Genomic DNA, 19329 nt, shown 5'->3' with positions numbered 1-19329 from the left:
ACATGTATCCACACCTACAAACGCACCTGTAAAAGAAGTAAGCCTCAACGTTTTGTATTTAAATTCCATTTCCCAATGCTTAGGGTTGACAGTCATCTAATGAGTGATTCAATTCAACCCAGCAAGTTTTCATGGGATGCCTATTGTGTGCCCAACAGAAATGCACTTTGAAACTAAAAAATCGTTTACATTGGGTATGCATAAGGAGAATTTATATTTCAGTGTTGCAAATTATTGAATAAAGATCTGGCTCAGTGCAAATCAGTTTAGAAGGGTTTTTTCCCCTTACCTTCCAAACAACCTAGAAGATAATGGCATTTCTCCTTTAAATGTTATACAAGAAAATTTCCCATATATTAATAAAATGATGCACAGATCAAATTGTTAAATTTACTTTTTCCTTTAGCAAAGATTTTTGTTAATTTTAAATGAAAAGTAATAAATACGCTTTTAAAAAATAATTGAAGAATTAGAAAAAGACACCCAAATGGAAAGTAAGTCGCCATCTCTCAGAAGTATTCCAAGCACATGTAAACATACATGCTTCGTATGTAACTTTCTCTTGATGTATTATCTTATTTCCTGCTTTTTCCCGCAGTTGAAAGAGTACCACATACTCTTCTGTACCTTGATATTTTCCACCTTAGTAATTTTGGAGATTTTTCTAGAACAAGTACATGTAGATTAACCTCATTTTCAATGCTGCATAGTATTCCTGGTATGGATTTAACCATCCTCTATCTATCTATCTATCTATCTATCTATCTATCTATCTATCTATCTATCTATCTCTAGAGTTTTGATATTATCTACAGTGTCTAATAAATAACATATAACTATGTCTTTGCACATAGATGCTAATAGATCTGCAGACTAGAATCTTGGAAATAAAACTGCTGTGTCCAAGAATATATGCATCTATTATTTTGATATGTAATGCCATACTTCCATTCAAAAAGCTGGAACCAATATGCAGTATCCCCAGAAGGGTCTGAGGGTGCCTGTTTGCCTGAGTGGACACCTGTACATCATTTTAGTAATTCACTCTTTACTATCTTACATTATCAGTGTCTCCCACTCTACTGGATCATTCCAATCAGAATATGAACATGTTATCATTTCTTGCATCTTAAAAGAAAAAAAACCTTAAATGAAAAAAAAAAACCCATTGATTACTCACCCATTTGTCTGCTTCCCTTTTGCAGCAAAACTACTAGAAAAATGATGTCTACACTTACTATCTCTAATCTTTCTCTTCTCTGTCTTCTGAATCTTCTCCAGTTAGGACTTCCAGCCTCACTGCTTTATCAGAACTACTCTCGGCAGGTCACCAATGACCACTGCTATAGTGATGAATTCCTGGTCTTCATCTTGCTCTGCTTGTCAGCAGTTTTGATAGAGTTGCTTCATCCATTCTTCTTGGACTACCATCTTCTCTTGGCTTCAGTGATGCCATAGTCTCCTCCAACCACACAAGCTGTTCCTTCTCGCTTTTCTTTGTTGGTTTCTTCCCATCTTCATGACATCTTGATGTTGGAGTGGCCCCAGGTTCCAGTCTTTGAATCTCATCCCTGTCAGATTCTGACCACGTCTCCTCACTTCATCCTCCAGTACCTTGGTCCAGGCAGCTGTCATCTCTCACCTGGACTATTTCAGTAACTTCCCACTTCCATTCTTTCCCACACTGTCTGTTCTCCGTAGAACAACATGGCAGCCAGAGTGATCTTGTTAATAGCTATCAAATCACATCACCCCCTTCTCAAAACTCTTCCATGGCTCTCAGAGTTTAAAGGCAGAATGTACTCTCCCTCATCCCCCTGAAAACCCCCCTCTCTGATCTCATCTCTTATTATTCTGCATCTGTCTCTCTCTGCTCTAGTCCCATTAGCATTTTTGCTATTCTTCTGGTGCCAGTGCAGGCATAGGCTAAGGAATCTAAGGGAAAAAAAGAACAGAATCCAGAAGTGGACTTACCTATATATGTAAATGCTTTCTTTAAAATGGTTGTTTTACTAATTACCACCCCCCAAAAAAAAACTTAAAAAAAGAAATTACAAATAAAATGCTTGTTTTAGCATTTACTGAAAAGAAGGGAAATGATATACTTTCCAATAAATGGTTTTGGGACATTGAGGAATGGAACATAGGCCGATCTGAATCCTGAGCCTCCTAGACAAAACTCCGAGAAGTTGCGTTTCATTTCACCCATGCACCTAGTTAACGCTCAGAAACACACGGTGTTGTTTTGCATCCCATGAATATGTAGGCACATTAGCCTAGTCTCTGGAACAAACAGGTGTGAGGGAGGGTCAGGAGGGTATAAAAGCCCACAAATGTGCTTCTAGGCTACAGTGGAATCCTCGGGGCTCCAGATGGTACCATCCACAGCTGCCTATCTCCTTTGGGGACCTGCTGGGAAGCCGTGGCTGTGTCTGGGAGCACATTGTTTTATCTCCTGCCTTCTCTATGGAGATATAACCATCTCTACGTGTTTCCACATCATTTGCCATTATAACTAGTACATTGAACAAGCAGATCTTAGAGGGTTCAATTGCAAAGCACCTTATTCGTATTTCCCAGTAACTTCTATAATCCACTCCATGGGCTATTTCTTTACCATCACCTGGATGGAAATTCAGACAGATCCCTGAGTTCTCTGGTTACTCTTAAATAATACAAATGGATCTCTAGTCAGTCACTTTAAATCACAAAAAAAAATATTCATTTTAGTAATTAAATTCCATGTAATAATCAAAACGTTGCTTTGCAGATAAATCTTCTTATCCCATAAGCCTGCAGTAGGAGTGGGTTGTGGTCAGCTTTTTCTCTTTTTCCCCTTACAGGGCTTCTATTATTGCTCTATCATGCTAACCACAGTTTCTTGCCATCCCCCAGGATGGAGATTTGGGGAGACAGAATGATAAGAAGAATGAAAAAGGTCTTTCCTGGTTGATATCATCGTGGTCAGTCTTCTTCAGATGTGGCAGATGTTTTACAGTAATCTTTTACTTGGGGGTTCTTAAGAAACCCACCGATAAAAGAAGACACCTTCATTAAAATAGACTTCTCAATTTCAATAAGTGACAGGCTCCTGGACAGGCAGAGCCAAGTGGCAGCCCTTAACAGCCAGATGCAGGGTGAGTGCATTTACTATAAAGGGCAGAGTGTCTGGGGCAACAAGCAGAGTACTTTAGCACTGAAGAATCTTTGATGTTTGTTCATTGTTCATAATGGCCCTAGGACCAAAACAGATGGGCCACTAAGAATCACTTGATTTATGTAACCGAGAAATCTCTAGGTCTAGTGAATAGTAACCTGAGTTGTTCGATGTAGAGTCATAGCTCATCACCCAAGTCTCACATCTGAATCGGTTCAAAGACACAGAAACCCCTAGATCACTGATTTTGCAACTGTGTCCAAGGAGTAGCGGCAGCAGCTGGGAATTTGTTAGAAATGCAAATTTTCGCACCCTGCCCCAGCCCTCCTGACACAAATACTCTGGAGGTGGGTCCAGGAGTCTTTGTTTTAGCAACACTTCACCTGATTCCTGTGCACGCTGAGGTTTGAGTGCTCTAACCTCACATGAAGGAGAGGCTGGGAAGGCTCAAGAAGGGGCCCTATAAAATTGCTGTGAGTATCCAGCATAAATCTTCCTTTAAGTCTTTCCCAAAAGATCTGCAGCCATTTACGAGGGTAACTATGCACTGCTAAAGGGGGAATATCCGGCCTTTGGGGAACTTCTGGACATTAATTCTGAGCTGATGCTCATCTGTGAAGTCCCAACATGCCTCTGGACCACTGGGAGAGGGGGTCCCTTGTGGTAATCAAGTAATAAATGAAACTTTGGCCTGTGGCTGCCTCACAATGGGTCCACTCACCCACACTACGATTATTTTACCATTCCTGAATAGAGTGGTTATCGGTGTCCTCAGCAATGAAAAGAACCCCCATATTGATTTCCTGACCTGCGTAGTGGGCCTTGTTATGGTAAGCAGGGCCACACAGAAGCTTCCTGCGACTTCCTCTTCCTACATAAGCATGCGCTGAAAGCAATACCATATCCCTGGGGGACTTACAGAGATTAGTATTTCCAGCTAACACTTGAACAATGCAGGGGTTGTCCTACCATATCTTCATCTAACTTATCTGTTTGGCAGGTGCAGAAGGAAAACGGTTATTGGAGGCTGACTGTGGGTTCTTGTAGAATTATTCAGGTGCGGGGCCAGATGTAGTCTCCTTACTGGATAACACAACAGAGCTTCTGGCACTTTGAATGCAGCTATTGGTCTGGCAGAGGCTTTTCTCAATACGCAAGATTGGCAAAGCTCACCAGATGGAGTTTGCTCTCCACTGCAGGATTGGCAGAACGCCCTCCCAGTCTTACCTCAGGCCTATGCGACTCTTCTGCTCTCTGACAAGCTCTAGTCTGCAGGGGCCTTGATCGTCATGCTATTCCCCAGAATGTCATGCCGATATATGACATTATTGACATGGTGAGCAGGAATTGGCATGCACATGATGCCTTAATAAGACGTATGTGCCAGAGGGCGGGAGAGAAACCCCAAGAAAAATCAAAAGTGTACTACCTCAACGAAGTTTCTAGGGGTCCAGTGGTCTGGGAAATACTAGCATTTCCTCTGCAGTTGAAAGGCAAATTGCTGCGCTTCGTACCGCCCACCCCCAAGAAAAAGCCACAATGTGTCCCACATCTTGCTTTTTGAGATAACATACCCTTTTTGAGTGTATTGTTCAAAGTAACCCACAAGGCTGCCAGTTTTGTGAGGGACCACAGAAAGAAAAGGGTTTCTCAATGTCAGCACTATTGACATTTTGGGGACAAATAATTCTTAGATGTGGGAGATTATTCTGAGAATTGTAGGATGTTTAGCCGCATCCCTGGCCTCGACCCACTAGATTCCAGCAGCATCTGTTGTGATATCCAAAAAAGCTCTACAGACATTGCCAAATATCCTCAGGGGAACAAAACTGCCCCCGTTTGAGAATCACTGGTCTACAGCATGTATAGGTAAGCCTTGAGGTGGGTAAAGCACTGGCTGAGAGCTTGCCTACAACCTTGTGAGAGACCCTAAGCCAGATCCTTCTAACTAAGCTGCTCCTGGATTCCTGTCTCTCAGAAGCCATGAGAGATAATAAACGCTTGTTGCTAAGTTTGGGGATAATTTGTTATGCAATATTAGATAACTAACACACAGATTTGCCAAGCCATAAGGCTCAGCATGCACAGCAGCAATCCATCATCTCTATGTACCGTACACTGGTACATCGTGTGTACCAGATTGGAATCAAGCAGGTTCTGAATATACGAGTAAGGTCCATGAGCAGGCAGCCCAGACCCCCATAGCACCTCCTCTTGCTGCATTGTAATTCTTCCTCAACTCACACCTGTGTCCTTTTGGAATTGACAGCTAAAGGAAGAAAATGTTTGGTCCAAGTTCACAGATGGTCCCTTACAATTTGAAGGCACCAGATGGATGCGGACTACTGAAGCATACTGACAAAATCAGGAATGTGGTAAGTTCTTAAGGCTGAATGCTGAGTGGTTGTTCACTTTGACTGGATGGAGAGATGGCTAGAGGTAGGGGTTTATACCAATTAATGGGTGACTAGTGGTTTGATTGGTATATTGGTGACAAGAGAGTCTGAAGAAGAGGCTTGCCAATGAATCTCTCTCTCTGCTCACCATGGGCATCCACTGATGAGGCTCTCAGCAATCAGTTGGATGGGATGGCCCATTCTGTGGATGTCAATCAGCCCCGTTCCCAGCCATCTCGAGGCTTGCTTGATAGGCTCATGTAGAATGTGGCCATTGTGGCAGGAATGGAAGCTATGCATGGGCTCAACAAGATGGACTTCTTCTTGCCAAGGCTGATCTGGGTACTGTCACTGCTGGATATCTAACCTACTGATAGCAGAAACCAATGTTTAGCCCTGATGTGGCATCATTCTCCCAGAGGGACCAGCCAGCTACCTGGTAGCAAGTTTATTACACTGAATTCTTTCCATTATGGAAAGAATAGTTTTGCAACCTGTAAGACTACTGAAAATTCAGACCCTTTGGAAGTGAAGTTTTAAATCATCCTTCCAGGAGGGAACCCCGAACAACTGAGGTGTTGGTTAAAGGCAAATGGAACTTGGAATAGACATTGGAAGAAACTCATTTACAGTTGTTATTCAATTCTCATTATTATTAATCATCTAGTTTTGTTACCAGTTACCAAAATAAGAACTGTAGCAACTCTGTGTATTTTCTTCTTTGCTTGTTATGTTGTTGGTGGTTAACTTTACAATTTAGTCTTTAGGTTACAGAATATCCAAGGTGCTATGGTGACTAAATGAAAAGAGATTGACATTACCCAGTGGTGAATACAGTGGGTGAGGCTGCCTCCTCAGAATGGTCCTACTCTGTGTTCCCCGCTTTTGGGGACAGAGTGAGCCTGCACTCATTTATATGAGAAATATTGTTGCATTCTGTTAGGTGGAAGTATGATGTTGGACAGAAACAGTGTGGACTGAATGATACATCTGGGTCTGAGTAGCAAAAGACTGGATGTACCAGATTGTGTCTCTTGGCTGTTAGGTCCAAATTCATCCTTCTAGACGCTCTCCGTCCCCTTTTCCAGACTCACTCATCCAGCCAATTTCATGTTAGTTTCTTCCGATGGAAGGCATAGGTGGTAGGTTCCAGTGTGGAAGGAAGAGATGAATCACTTCCCGTGCTACTGGCAGCAGCAGAAACATGCACCTGGGCTTGACGGCTGTGTTACAGGCTCCAGAAGCCTGAGAGTGGTTTCAGCAACAGCAGCAGTGAGCATCCATTCACAGGATCCTGCCAAGGGACAGTGGCAGCTTCTAGTCTTTAGACAACAGCCGCCTTCTTTCTCTGCTCCTCAGCCCTTCCAGCAGTTTTTAACCAATTCTACATTGCACCCTTCCCTGCTTGAAATAAATAGTGGTTTCTACTCTCCTGTTTGGACACTGAGTGATACAGAGACATTTCTGTACCAGCACAAAGTGAGCTTCCTTATTCTCTAGTTTAAAAAAAAAAATGAATACATCATATTTATATAAGACCCAGATAATGGCTATTTGAGTTGCTTTCAATCTTCTCTTTTAATCAGTAAAGGTAATATGGACATTTCTATTTTAGGAAAGTATTGTCAAAGCGTATATTTGGCAAAGTTTGTCTCTTCCTCAATTTGGAAGTTCTCATGCAGGGATCTTTAGTAGCACCTCTTCCCTCTATGATAAATGTCATCTGAATGTGTCATTTGATTGGCAGTCAGGGAAGAGTCCTACATTCCTTTATGGGAATAAGGCTCAGATTTTCTTTTGAGGAACAAGCTGATGACACAGCCAATGACACTCCATAGTGTAGTGGCTCAAATCGAGGTCCAGTTGATTGTATTGTTGGTCTTATTCCAAATCCCTTTCATGGAGGCGGTGCTCCTTAGAAAGCATTTTCCCTTAATTATGAAACATTTTAATTGATTTGTGGGCAGAGCTCTTATTCAGCCTGTGCAGCCAGTCCCCTTGGTCTACCTCGGGGCTGGAAGGCTGCCCGGCCCAGCACAATGCCCTCTGCCCCTGAGGCGGCCTCAGGCCCGGTCTCCGCCATCTGATATTCTGCTTCCGCTGGACTAAAGAATGAAGGCCTCTTTAGCTCTTTGCTAACACCAGCCTTCCATTCTGTTTTCTGATCATATCTTTTTTAATTAATTAAACAGCACTTTTGCTATCTTCTCATCTTTTAGGTATTCAGATTGTTCTGGCGTTCTACTTCCAGCTCATAGACTTGTTTGAATTCTCTAAAATGGGGAAGGCTGGGTCCTGTTTACAGTTGCCATGCCAACTCCCAATCAGCCTTTTCCTTGGAGGATTTTTCCTTAGCTGCTCTGCACTTTCACAGCAACTCACAGTGACAGGAATCCTCAAACATTCACAAGCAACTTGGCCAGTAGGGATATGGGGCTGCAGTTCCTAAGATGGATATCCAGCCTTTTTCCATGTGGATTCCATGTTTATAATCTTCAGCATAATCCCTTTAAAGCGCGAAACCTTGGCAAGTCCAAGCTGCTAGGGTGTGAAAATTCTAATTAAAGGCAAAAACTAAAGCTGCTTTTGGTGTAAGGCTATCGTACTATCAACCTCATTGTCAGTCACATGAACAAAATACATTTCTAATAAGCCAGCTAATGCAGTAAGAAATCAATAGCCAAATCCACTTAACTTTCAGAAGCTTAAAAGCTGTTAAGTCACATTCGCTGTTTGTGGGGCTGAATCCTAGAAGATATGCATGAATTATTGTTCCAAAGAGTGAAAAAGAAAATGAGAAGACATGAAAAGGAAAATTTTTTATTTTTTGTTTTTCAGCAATAGTCACACAGAACAATTATTTATGATCACATCTACTACAGTTAACAGAATAGTTTATACTGAACACGTAATAGATTAAACAGCAGTTTTCTGAGATAAATGGTCCATTGATGTGCTCACTTTCCAGATAGCCACATTCACAGGTTAAGTCCACAACTGGATCCCATCTACATTTCATGGTAATTGGTTTTAAAACTATCGAAACAGGAGGAACATGGAAATTCCATCCCCAAATCCTCCAGGGCGCACTGGAGATCTCTTAAGGCATATGCTTTTCTTTTCACTAACTTCCACATCAAATTGTGAAGCAGAGCAAGGCACTGTTAGAAGCACCAGGCCTGACATCATCACGAATTGGTTTTACCTCTTGCCGGTACATATTCCCTGTGCTCAGGTTCAAAGAAACCCCAGAAAACTCTCAGGTTTCCATCTGAATTTCAGTTGAAGGATTCAGTTCTGCCTCATTCATCCCAGCCCAGTTTTACTGCTGGGAGCACCACTGATTTTCTCTTTAGCTGTCAGCAAATTTGGAACAGACTTTTCTCTCTGGGAAAAGATTCTACAAGCAGTCTGGATTTTAGTTTATAATTTCATTATAAATAAGGGAGACTTTTAGAAAGTCACTTAAGAATCACTGCAAAGCTTCATCTGGGATTTGGCCAACAGTTTTTAGAGTTCTATTAAATCAGCTTTTTTTTTTAACAGTAAAAAGCAGAGGTGGAAATTGTGTGTTTTCTTACATCCTCAACCACTGAATCAAACAGCTAAGAATGATTAAAAACAAAACAATATGGGGCATTTTCAGAGTTATATGTGCTACATTTGTTTACCCAAAGATGAAGAGAACTGAGAAAATCTCATTGTAGCATATGTAATGTGAAGTGTATCCCTTCTGCCTGAGTCCAGAATCTTGTTAGGCATAGCACAGGGCGGGCAATCTGTTCGTTACTGCCAGCAGGGTTTAGCCTGTAAGTGGCACAGGAGTGCTGCCATGACGCAGAATGGAGTTTGTATTTGTAATGGAAGAAAGGGTTGACTTCCTAAATACCTAGTGGTAGCTTGCAGATTTAAGGTAAGTAAGATAAGAATCTATTTTAAGAGTCTAGTTGCTTCCTTAGAGTAAAACTAGATCATAATTTTCCTTCTTAACCCCAAGATAGATAAACACTTCATTTCACACAGAACACCACGAAATTCCAAAGATGGCTAGACTTCCAGTTTCCCATTAGAAAATGCCTCAGTTCATTCAAATAAATATTAATGAACACTTGTGAGTGCCGGGTACTCTGCCAGAAGCTATGAATAAAGGGTCCAGCACAATAGGCTGAAGCCCCCAACTTTATAGATCTCATGCAGCTTCTTGTAGGGGCTTCTAGAGTGAATTAAAACGTTAACAGAGTTATGCTGAGGAAACTAGTGTTCTTCACCAAATGGGTGAAGGCACAAATGTGGTAAGAGCCATAAATTTAAAAATACTACACAAAGAACTTCTGCGACCTACTTTTCCTTTATGCAATACCAAGATCCCCTAATTTCTTCACTATTGTGCTGATCATCACGAACAGAACTTTTATATTCATTTGTCCCGTGGAAACGGTTGTTTTCCGGAAACGGTCTTGCCAAAGGAAAAAAAAAATCTCTTTTCTGGGGAGATTCAGATGTGGAGCTGTAAATGATTCTGGCAGGATGCGTGCTGAAGGGAGAGGATACTAGCAATTGGAAAATGGCTTTGTTGCCAGGGGCTACATATGATGGCATTAGAAGCCACATGATAGAATTAGACTGAGGATACGTGCAGGTCTGGTTAAGCTCAAAGCGTCTAACAACCCACCAGGAACTGACAGTGGACAGCCTTAGAGCAGCTGACTGTACCTTTTATTACCTCTGGGACGGGAGTCTTATTCTGAAATCCAGAGTTTGGGAGAGTGACATGACTAAAATCCTAGATGCTTTGCTCTGTTTCGTCCACCCCGCTCCTCAGTCTTGGTACCCAGTCCCATCTTACTGTGCCTCCTCCTCATTTGGAAGAACTCCAGTGGGGGAACCTCCCCTTTGCTCTAGGGAAGGAGGAAGGAAATGGGAAAGGAGAGAAGCGGGGGGAAGAGAAAGAGGAAGAAAGGAAGCACTTCTCTGATTCTTCAAGTGCCTTGCAGGTTTTGGACGGCTGGCAGACACACCTGCTCAGCTGGTCACCTGGGCTCCCTCCTCCATCTGGCTTTCACCCCCTCGGCCAAACTGAGGGCTGTTTGTTGGTGGTTGTGATTTTTCTTTCCTTAAATTTCTCATTAATTTTGTCCTGCCTTAGTTTTGTTTTTCTTTCAGTAATGCAAGTCTTAAATAAATTAACTTGTTGCTCATGGGCAAAAAAGTAGCTTCTATAACCAGCCAGCACCATCTTTAGGCTGTAGCAATGATGGTTCACCTGTAAAATCTGCATTTACTCCAAAAACACTTAGTGGGGTCTTCCCTTTTGGCCATGAACACACCAATTATATTTCTCCGGGGCTAAGAGGACACCCGGGCACAGGCCCTACAGAGCCCCAAAGAGCCATCCCCAGAGCAGATGGGAGGGTAGGAGGCTCATCAGAGAAGAGCTTAGGTTTGCTGCCTGATTTCTATCAAGTCCTTTCTGATTTTTTTTTAAAACCCAGCCACATGTTTATTTTCATAGTTGAAGAGTTTATAATCCTGGACATTGAAAATAAACATGTTTTCTGTTTTCTAACGTATAGTTGTTCTCTTAGGTGGCTTGCCTTTGTTTGAGCTACATTTTTCTTGTGTTACAAAATGGTCTGGCTCTTGTGGGAGCCCTCAAGTTGTAGACACTGAATCAAGCTGAGTCATTCATCCGGAGAGAGAGTTAGGAACAGGTAGGGGCAGTTACTAGAGGTAAAAGCAGAGACCTATGAGGAGCAAAGTGACTCTCTAGGAAATGTTCTAATGCCTCAAGGCCAAATGGAAGGGGAGGAATTCACAGGCACCATCTTGCTAGTGACCATGGCCCGTGAAGCCAGGCATTCCCTGTGTCAGAGAGCCCCGGGCATCCTGCAGCTGGGGGTCTGCACAGGCCATGTGGGCCGGCACACTATCACTCTGCCTCAGTCCACAGGTTTGGTGGCCCATGAATCCCCCTCCTTCTAAAGTTCAGTGGCTGCTGAGCACCTCCTGTGGCCCTTAAAGAGTCAGTCACCTTGTGACCACATTGTCTAACTTTCTGAACCCAGTTAGACCCTTAAGTACCACTGAAGTATCTTAAGTGAGTTAAAGGGTGTTATTAAAAATTGCAGTTGGATTAACTGAAGAAAACAGGACAAATGTGGAAAGGTAGGATCTACAAATCGTAAAAGACTAGAAGGACTAGTATCAAAAGTTTAAACGTGGTTATATCTGGGTTATGAGCTTATGGATGATTTTTATGTCCTGTGTATTTATTCTTGTTTTTATGTGTTATCTGTGACTCCTCGATGTGGCATAAACAGTGATGCTTGATGCTTGGGCCCCCGTGTATTCAGTCAGCATTTCCTGAGCGCATACTGTGTGTTTGGCACCCTGTGGGGGAAGCACAGCTGAGCAAGCCCCAGGCCTTTACCTTGGTCTGCCATCTCCCGTGCCTCAGATGGTACTGGCCCCTCCTCCTGGATCAGATCCTGAGCCTTTATTCCTTTGAGGAGCCTGCACCCCTCGCTGGTTTTGCAGTGTTAGTTGTGTGCTCTCTTGAATATGAGTGAGACTCCCTCCTGCCCTTCCTTCAGGCCCTGCTCGGAGGTCAGCTCGTGAGGGGGACCTTTCCCGCCTCCCCCCCATGTAAGCATGTCCTCACCTCCTGCCACGCTTGGTTCCCCCTAGTGCTTTGATTTTCTTTGTGGCATTTGTTGACATGTATCTCTATAGGTATGTGTGCATTTGTACTGACCTCCCACCAAAATGTAATGCCTTTGAGGAGGGGTCTTCTGGCCTTGCTCATTGCTCTGTCTCTGTCCGTCTAGAACAGTGCCTGTCAGTAAATATTGTTGAATTGAAGTCAGGTCATCTTCCTCAAGGGAGAAGTTGTGATATGTGTATTTAAATGTACCAAGAATGAATATCAACTGACAAATTCAGCTGATAAGAAAGGTGGTCTCTCAGTTTTCTACAATAATTTTAGAATTCTGCACCCTTATCCTGCTGGGCCAGTAGGAAATTTCATCTCAGTTATTGCTCTGCTCCTTTCCCCCACCCATCCCTGGGGCCTGGTGGGGGAAGTTGTGTTAAGGTTTCAGGAGTCTTATGCAGGGACAAGGGCTTTGGGGAATGTTCCTCTGCTAATCAGCTCCTCATATTGTCTGTCCCCACGGTCCCTTCACACCTGGTGGCCACCTGCTGCTTCTGGGCAAGACTGAAAATGTCATTGCCTGCGGCATCAGCCCCCAGATGCTTCACCCAGAAGGTCCTCCTCTCCGGGGTATTGCCCCAATATAACCCCAATATGGGTTCTGCCAGGAAGCAGAACCCGCAAAACTTGCTCCTGCCCCTAATTGGGTGAATTTCCTTTTAGTCTGGTGTCTCTCCCTTGTTTTTCAAGCCATGAACCTTTTCTCAAACTCTATCCTCCCCTTGGGCCTCTGGCTGTTAGAAGGCAAAAGCCAGGATCTGCTTCTCATCCCGCCCCTTACCTCCCTGAAGCAAGGGAAGTGGAGTCTGCTGCCTGTTCAAATGGGGAGGAAAAAGGGAAACTTCAAACAACTCTGACACAAGACAGAAATATGTGTTAACTGGAGGGAGACAGATAATGCAGAGAAGACAGTGATTCTCTTGAGGCAGAGGTGGGAAGAGAGAAACCAAGGTAAGAGGAAGGTTTGAAGCATTTTGCACTTTTGAGTGAGCCTGGAAGGCTGGGGGTATTTTATTTCATAGAGTTTGATGGATAGAAAGAGATCCATGAGCAAAGAGAAGATAGAGATGGTGTATAGGTGAGGGCTGATAACCTCATCCGATTGGCTGTATTTGAGCAGCGGGAAAAGACAACCCCAAAGGTAGGTGGAATCCGTTTGTGACTGGCCTTCAAAGCCAGGGTGTTTTGACACAAACTTAAAAGTACTCGGCAGCCCTTGGGACATAGAATAAGTAGACAGATTAGAGTTGTGTGTAAGGAAGCAAAACTACATGGAGTTTGGTTTACTTAAGAAGCCAAGAGTATACAAATACACTAACTACTATATATAAAATAGATGAACAAGTTTATACTGCATAGCACAGGGAACTATATTCAGTATCTTGTAGTTACCTATAATGAAAAAGAATGTGCAAATGAATATATGTATGTATATGTATGACTGAAGCATGCTGTACGCCAGAAACTGACACATAGTAAACTGACTATACTCCAAAAAAAAAAAAAAAGTCAAAAGAGAATTACATTTTTAAATACATAAGAAGCTAGAACTGTTAAAGACCTGTTCTTAGGTTCTAGCCGAACGAATGTTAAGATTTTTCAGGGGCAGAAGGAGCTCTTTTGAGGGAGCCATGTCTTGCTAGAGGTCCCTTTTCCCTGTCCATGGCCCTACCCCAGCAAATATATGCTGGTGAAATTTCACCCTGAACAAACTGCCTCACTGACTGAACTAAATCCCTCTCCACTATTCCGCCCAACCTGCCTAAGATCAGCTTCAATCTTCCAGTGCAGCACCACTCCGAGCCTTTTTTTTGTGTGTGTGATAGAATCAACATATTTTCCACTTTTGTTTATTTTCATCCCAAAGCCTTTAGCATTTCCCTCCAATGAGTCACACTATTGGACTATTTCAAAATGACCTCCTTACAGGATGTTTTTCTTCCCAGGGGAGATGGGAAATTGGTAAAAGGCAGGCCTGTCCCAATATGTCACTGTACAGTGTGTGTGGATTTTAATAAAGAAATGCCATCTCACATGCCGCCAAAGCCACTTGACGGAAGGACCTACAAGGAGACAGCCTGCTGGGTCTTTCCCTGACTGCAGAGACAAGATGGGAAAATGAAAGCACGGTTGTCAGAGGTGGATTCAAATCAGTTGAATATGGGTATCAGTCCTGCTTTTCCCGTTACATTAGTTTAGAGTAGCCCTTTGAGGATTCAGATTTTGCAGTGAAATAATGGAACTAGCAGAGGTGGGAGGATCAAAGTGAGAGGAGAAAAGGCAGACACGGGGCTCTCAGAGCCTCACGTCCCTGGCACACAGGTGCGCATGCTTTAAGTCTTGGTCGGTACTACTGTTTGCCTCTGGAAAGTCTCCAGCCTTCCTCCTACCTACCCCGCAGTTTGGAAAACTTCTCCCCAGGAGTCATTCATCACTCTGTAGTCTCTGCTCTCAAAGCACTTTGTACCGTCCTCCACGAAAGCACTTAGCGCTCTGGGACTGTAATTATTTGTGCAGTGGTCCCTCACCTTCCCCCAGAGGGTCTCGGGCAGGGGAGTGGGCCAAAATTGTCTCTGTATCTTTAGCACCCAGAAGACGTCCTGTCACAGGGGAGGTTTACTGTGGCACGTCCTGTGATGGTAGCCATGACTGGGCCAGAGATCCACAGGGATTTCTGTTCATTGTGCTGATGTGAGTATCCAGGTTTTCCTGTTCTCTTCATGCAGCATTCCCTCCTCCACCTCCTCAATTGTCTTGGACACTTACTTCTTCTCCACTTTGATTCATGTAAGAAAATGTAAAGTATCAGCAAAATTTTCTAGATGTACACATGAGTTTTGATTATAAATATTCAACGAGAAATTAGAAAAATTACTGATCTCTAATCCCACTGTATGTCAAAATGTAGAGGCTAGCTTTAATCTTTCTACTGAGCTTTGACTTCTGCATATGGTGGACATTTTTTGGCTCCTCGTTGCCTGGCATCCAGGCTTTCTTTTTTTCTAGTAACCACACGCTGTTTGTTTTGGGGTTTTTTTGTTTGTTTGTTTTGGTGGGGAAGGTAATTGTCTCCCCTAATGGAGTGTAATCTTGCTGGTACTGAATTCAAGGCAGCCCACCCTCCCTTCGTCTGGGATGAGTTATCAGTGGTCACCACTGGCTATGGTGTGGGATTGGGGAGGGGATGTTTTTTACTTAACTTTTGCAATGAACAATTTGCAAATTAATGACTTCAGAAAAAGATTAATATGGACCCAAAAGATCTGGCTAGATGCAACGAATTTTCCTGTTAAGTCCTTCTGAACAGCAACCACAAACCTGGCCTCTTCTACTCAGTTGCAGAGCCCGGGGGAATACGGACAGCCCACATCACACTCCTGAAGTTGCCAAAAACCCCTTTAAAATGATTGAACAGATGTCTTTCCTGGGAGTCAAGCAGATATAAATCACAATGGCCTGCTTTCAGTTCTTAACTTGGTGTCTTAGAGGCAACAAAATCAATCACTCTCAGGTTTGTTTTCTGAACATTTTTTAGAATCTTCTGAATTATAATAGCAATAACCATTACAGTATGCAAGAAAAAGTAAACATGTCTGTGCAGGTAGCTGTATTTTATTCCAAGGTACAGACTTCCTGTGTGATGGTGGAGTTGAACTGGCCTCCATCACTCATCTTTGCAGCTAGTCCCAGCTCCCTGGACCAGAGAGGGACCCCTCACAGGCTCAGCATGAAGAATCAAATGGTTTCTGAGCTTAGAAATAGGGGCTTAAATGGCATGAAGATCGACGTAGCCATGGCCCTTATGTCCTCAGCAGTAAGAGGAGGGGTATTGTCATTCACAAGAAGAAAGGAAGGGAATGCCAGGCTTTCCGAAATAAATCAAGGCTAAAGTCAAGCAGCTTGTCCCAGGATCTATCCTTGGTTTCTGGCCTCCTCTATCTTGTCTTTAGTGGCATGAGAAAAGATGGCTGAAGAACTTCACATAAATAAATAATTCAATGAAAGCTCTTAGTACTTTCCAGAGAATCACAATTCAAATTTACACTAGTTCCTCTTGGGTGGAGCAGATACCACATCTAGTTTCCAAGAATCTGGTTTATATAACATTCAAAATAAAGCATAAAAAATTATTTTATTTTTTATTTTTTTTTAAATTGAAGTATAGCTGATTGACAATGTTGTGTTAGTTTCTAGTGTGCAGCACAGTGATTCAGTTATTATATATATTCTTTTTCATTATAGGTTATTACAAGATATTGAATATAGTTCCCTGTGCTGTACAGTTAAAGCGCATTTTTAATGCTGGTACACACCCTATCCCCAGATGAGGTCACCTGATACTTACCTGGTGATGTCATCAGGTGAGAAAGAGCTTCAGGATCAGGAGGCATTCTCTTCCTCCTCCGTGGAAAGATGATGGCGTTTAAGGAGAGACACTTGGGTCTGAATCTGGACTGGCTCTGCCACTGGCTGTGGAAACTTCAGCAAGTCTCTATGTATTGATGAAGTTCCATGACTTCCTCTGTGAAATGGGAAAACCATCTACCTGGTAATGTCTTGGTGCATTTTAGGGGCTTAAAAAGGATAGCTGTTATTATTACTTCTTGATTTCACAGAATTAGGTATCTACAGCTGAAATGAACCCGCAGGGAAGGCCTATCTCGCTGTGTGGGAACGACCTCTCAGAGGTCAGAGCTGGGCCTTCCAGATGTACTCCGGGGGCCTCCGGATAGACTCCATTACAACACAAGTGCTTTTCTTCAGCTCTTTACAGTTGCAACCCAAGGCTTAAATCAACTCACTCCCCACCTCCCCACACAGTGCGGCGACAGCCTTCAGCAAGCCTCCCCCTGCCCTACTTTCTGCATAGTCGGGGTGGGGAGGGCAGGGCTAACATTGCTCCTAGTTCCAGATTCTGCAGAATTCTAAATTTCCCTGGTCTCAGCCAACGTGTGGCCAGTCTCCCTCATTTACCTCTGCAAGCCCCCCCTTTTCTCAAACTTTTGCACCATCTCCTCTCCACTGTCAGGCTGTCCAGGGAACCCAGACATTCTTCTTCCACTAAGCAGATTTAGTCCATGGGGCCTTTCCACTGGGCTTTGCTTCCATAGCAAAATGACCCAAAGGACAGTTCTTTCTCTGAGATTCTGGTGCTGTGTCTTTCCTCTGGACCGAGAGAGGGCACCTTAATGGACCTTAATGAGAGCATCTCATGGAGGGTGTGTACCCTCCATGAAGAGTGTCTACCCAAAGGACTCTTTCCAGTTAAATACAAAAAACTCGCTTTTCTTTTGTCTCTGAACTACCCTTCCCTGCCTTCTTTTAAAGTAAAATACCTACCAGATTCAGTCTCCACAGGACTGTCTCCTCAACGGACTTGGCTAGGGCTGCTCTGGGAAGGCCTGGAAAGTTGTCCCCGACACGCTTCACTGGCCTAGTGCCGGGGGCAGGGAGATGATAAGAATGACAACCTCCACCACTTCTAGTTACCAAGCTGTGATTTTGCGTTGATCCCTACGCCAAGTGTCCCACAAAACAGTCCATTCTCTTTGTTCGCTGTAGGTATTTTCTATAATGTCTCCCTAAACACTAAATTGGTGAATTCTGAACCACTGCTCCTAGGGAAGTCCAGGATTTGGTTCCTACTGGCCTCTGGTCATGACATTTTTGTCAGCCAATCCATACATAACCTTGTTTTACGTGTGCTAAAGAAAACTTATATAACATACATTGTTGCTTCAGTGATACTGAACTCATAGCTAACAGCATATAACTCACGCCTGAATGAAGCTTACCTAACATACATCTTTTCTCCGTAGGGCACATCACAGCCTTCCTGTGCTCAAGAACACTAGACGGCACTTCAGTACTACACTTGGGAGCCCTTTTGAAACAGCAAAATCACCAACAAGAAGCACAGAGATGCAAAAGATGTGGCACTAAATAGCCTGCCAGAAGGACCCTTGCTTACAGTAGGAGAGCTGAAACAAGAAGGCAGTGTTGCCTCTTTTGACCTCAGCTGAGAATGGGCCCATTGGGTGACTCAAATTTTTCGCCACTCCAAGCATGTTTGTGAATGACCACAAAAGAGAGCAAGTACTGATTTGGGGCTTACAAATCAATTGTATTTAATCAGCAGGTGGTGCAAATAGGGAATCCACAAATAATGAAGCTTGACTATATCATCTTATGGTTCCCTGGGGAAGTAGTCACTACAACAGTGACACAGGAGCTGGAAGGAACCTCAGAAGTCTCTCCTGTCGTTGGGACTCTGGGAGGCTAGTGCAGTGAGGCGATTTACTCCAAAAACATCCACTGCATGTGTGACGCACCTGGGACTAAATCTCAGCCACAGTTAGTGCCCTTTCCACTACACAGTATTGGGACCAAATGCAACTAATTTAACTTGCAGGTGGGGCTATGTGCCAAACTTTTTGCACACTTCCCCCAGTTTATTCTCTGCAATAATTAAAATTTGCTTTTGATCAGAACATTTGATTTGAGGTCTTAAAGGATATGGCACAATGAATAATATGTATTAAAAAAAGAAAAAAGGAGGATCTCAACCCTGAATGAAATCAGGCACAAAATGAGACATTAAGAGAACTCAATAAAATATCTGCAGAGAGAACAGGCTTTGGACTTTAAATTTAGCTCCCCAGTGAGCCAGTTCAGGGATGGGTAATATGAGGGGGAAATGATGCGGGAAAAGCCAAATGTCTCGTAGAATTTCAGAGATATGAGTGCATGATGCATGAATAAGAAAGATGTGCTGAGATGTGATATTTTAGTGGGAAAATTACTAATGTATGCATATTCATAAATGTATATATTTTGATGCAAGATGATCTCAAATTTTTTTTGCTATTCCAACAATTTTGCAAACTTAGGTTATTCTTTATTTGGCTAAAAGAAGTACAGAATTTAAAACCCAAATTAAGAATTGCTTATAATTAATGTGGCCTGCAGGCTGTTTGATAAATGTGTACACTTCAAATGAACCGACAAACTAAAAAAATAAATAAAAACGACAAAGAAAGAAAAGGCAAAGATTCAGTATGTTC

The 19329-nt window shown here is 43.0% G+C and overlaps 1 long non-coding RNA gene across 9 annotated transcripts in view; it reads left to right on the top strand.

Annotated features, from left to right (window-relative positions):
• The window catches only part of LOC105095836 (uncharacterized), a 37913-nt gene extending 18612 nt beyond the window's left edge, over nucleotides 1–19301 (top strand). For 4 of the 9 annotated variants that reach the window (XR_010381644.1, XR_010381646.1, XR_010381645.1 and 1 more), the window contains exons 2-3: nucleotides 5427–5532; nucleotides 18085–19301. This is a non-coding gene — a long non-coding RNA (uncharacterized LOC105095836). Of the gene's footprint in view, nucleotides 1–2895; nucleotides 3138–5426; nucleotides 5533–18084 lie in introns of all 9 variants that reach the window. The other 5 variants (XR_010381640.1, XR_010381641.1, XR_010381639.1 and 2 more) reach the window with 2 other exon arrangements.
• Nucleotides 19302–19329: the final 28 nt, after the last annotated feature.

This window comes from Camelus dromedarius, chromosome 7, assembly GCF_036321535.1.
Source record: "Camelus dromedarius isolate mCamDro1 chromosome 7, mCamDro1.pat, whole genome shotgun sequence".
Classification (NCBI taxonomy): domain Eukaryota; kingdom Metazoa; phylum Chordata; class Mammalia; order Artiodactyla; family Camelidae; genus Camelus; species Camelus dromedarius.
Note: the sequence above shows the minus strand (reverse complement) of the source record. Positions and strands in the feature narration are given on the sequence as shown.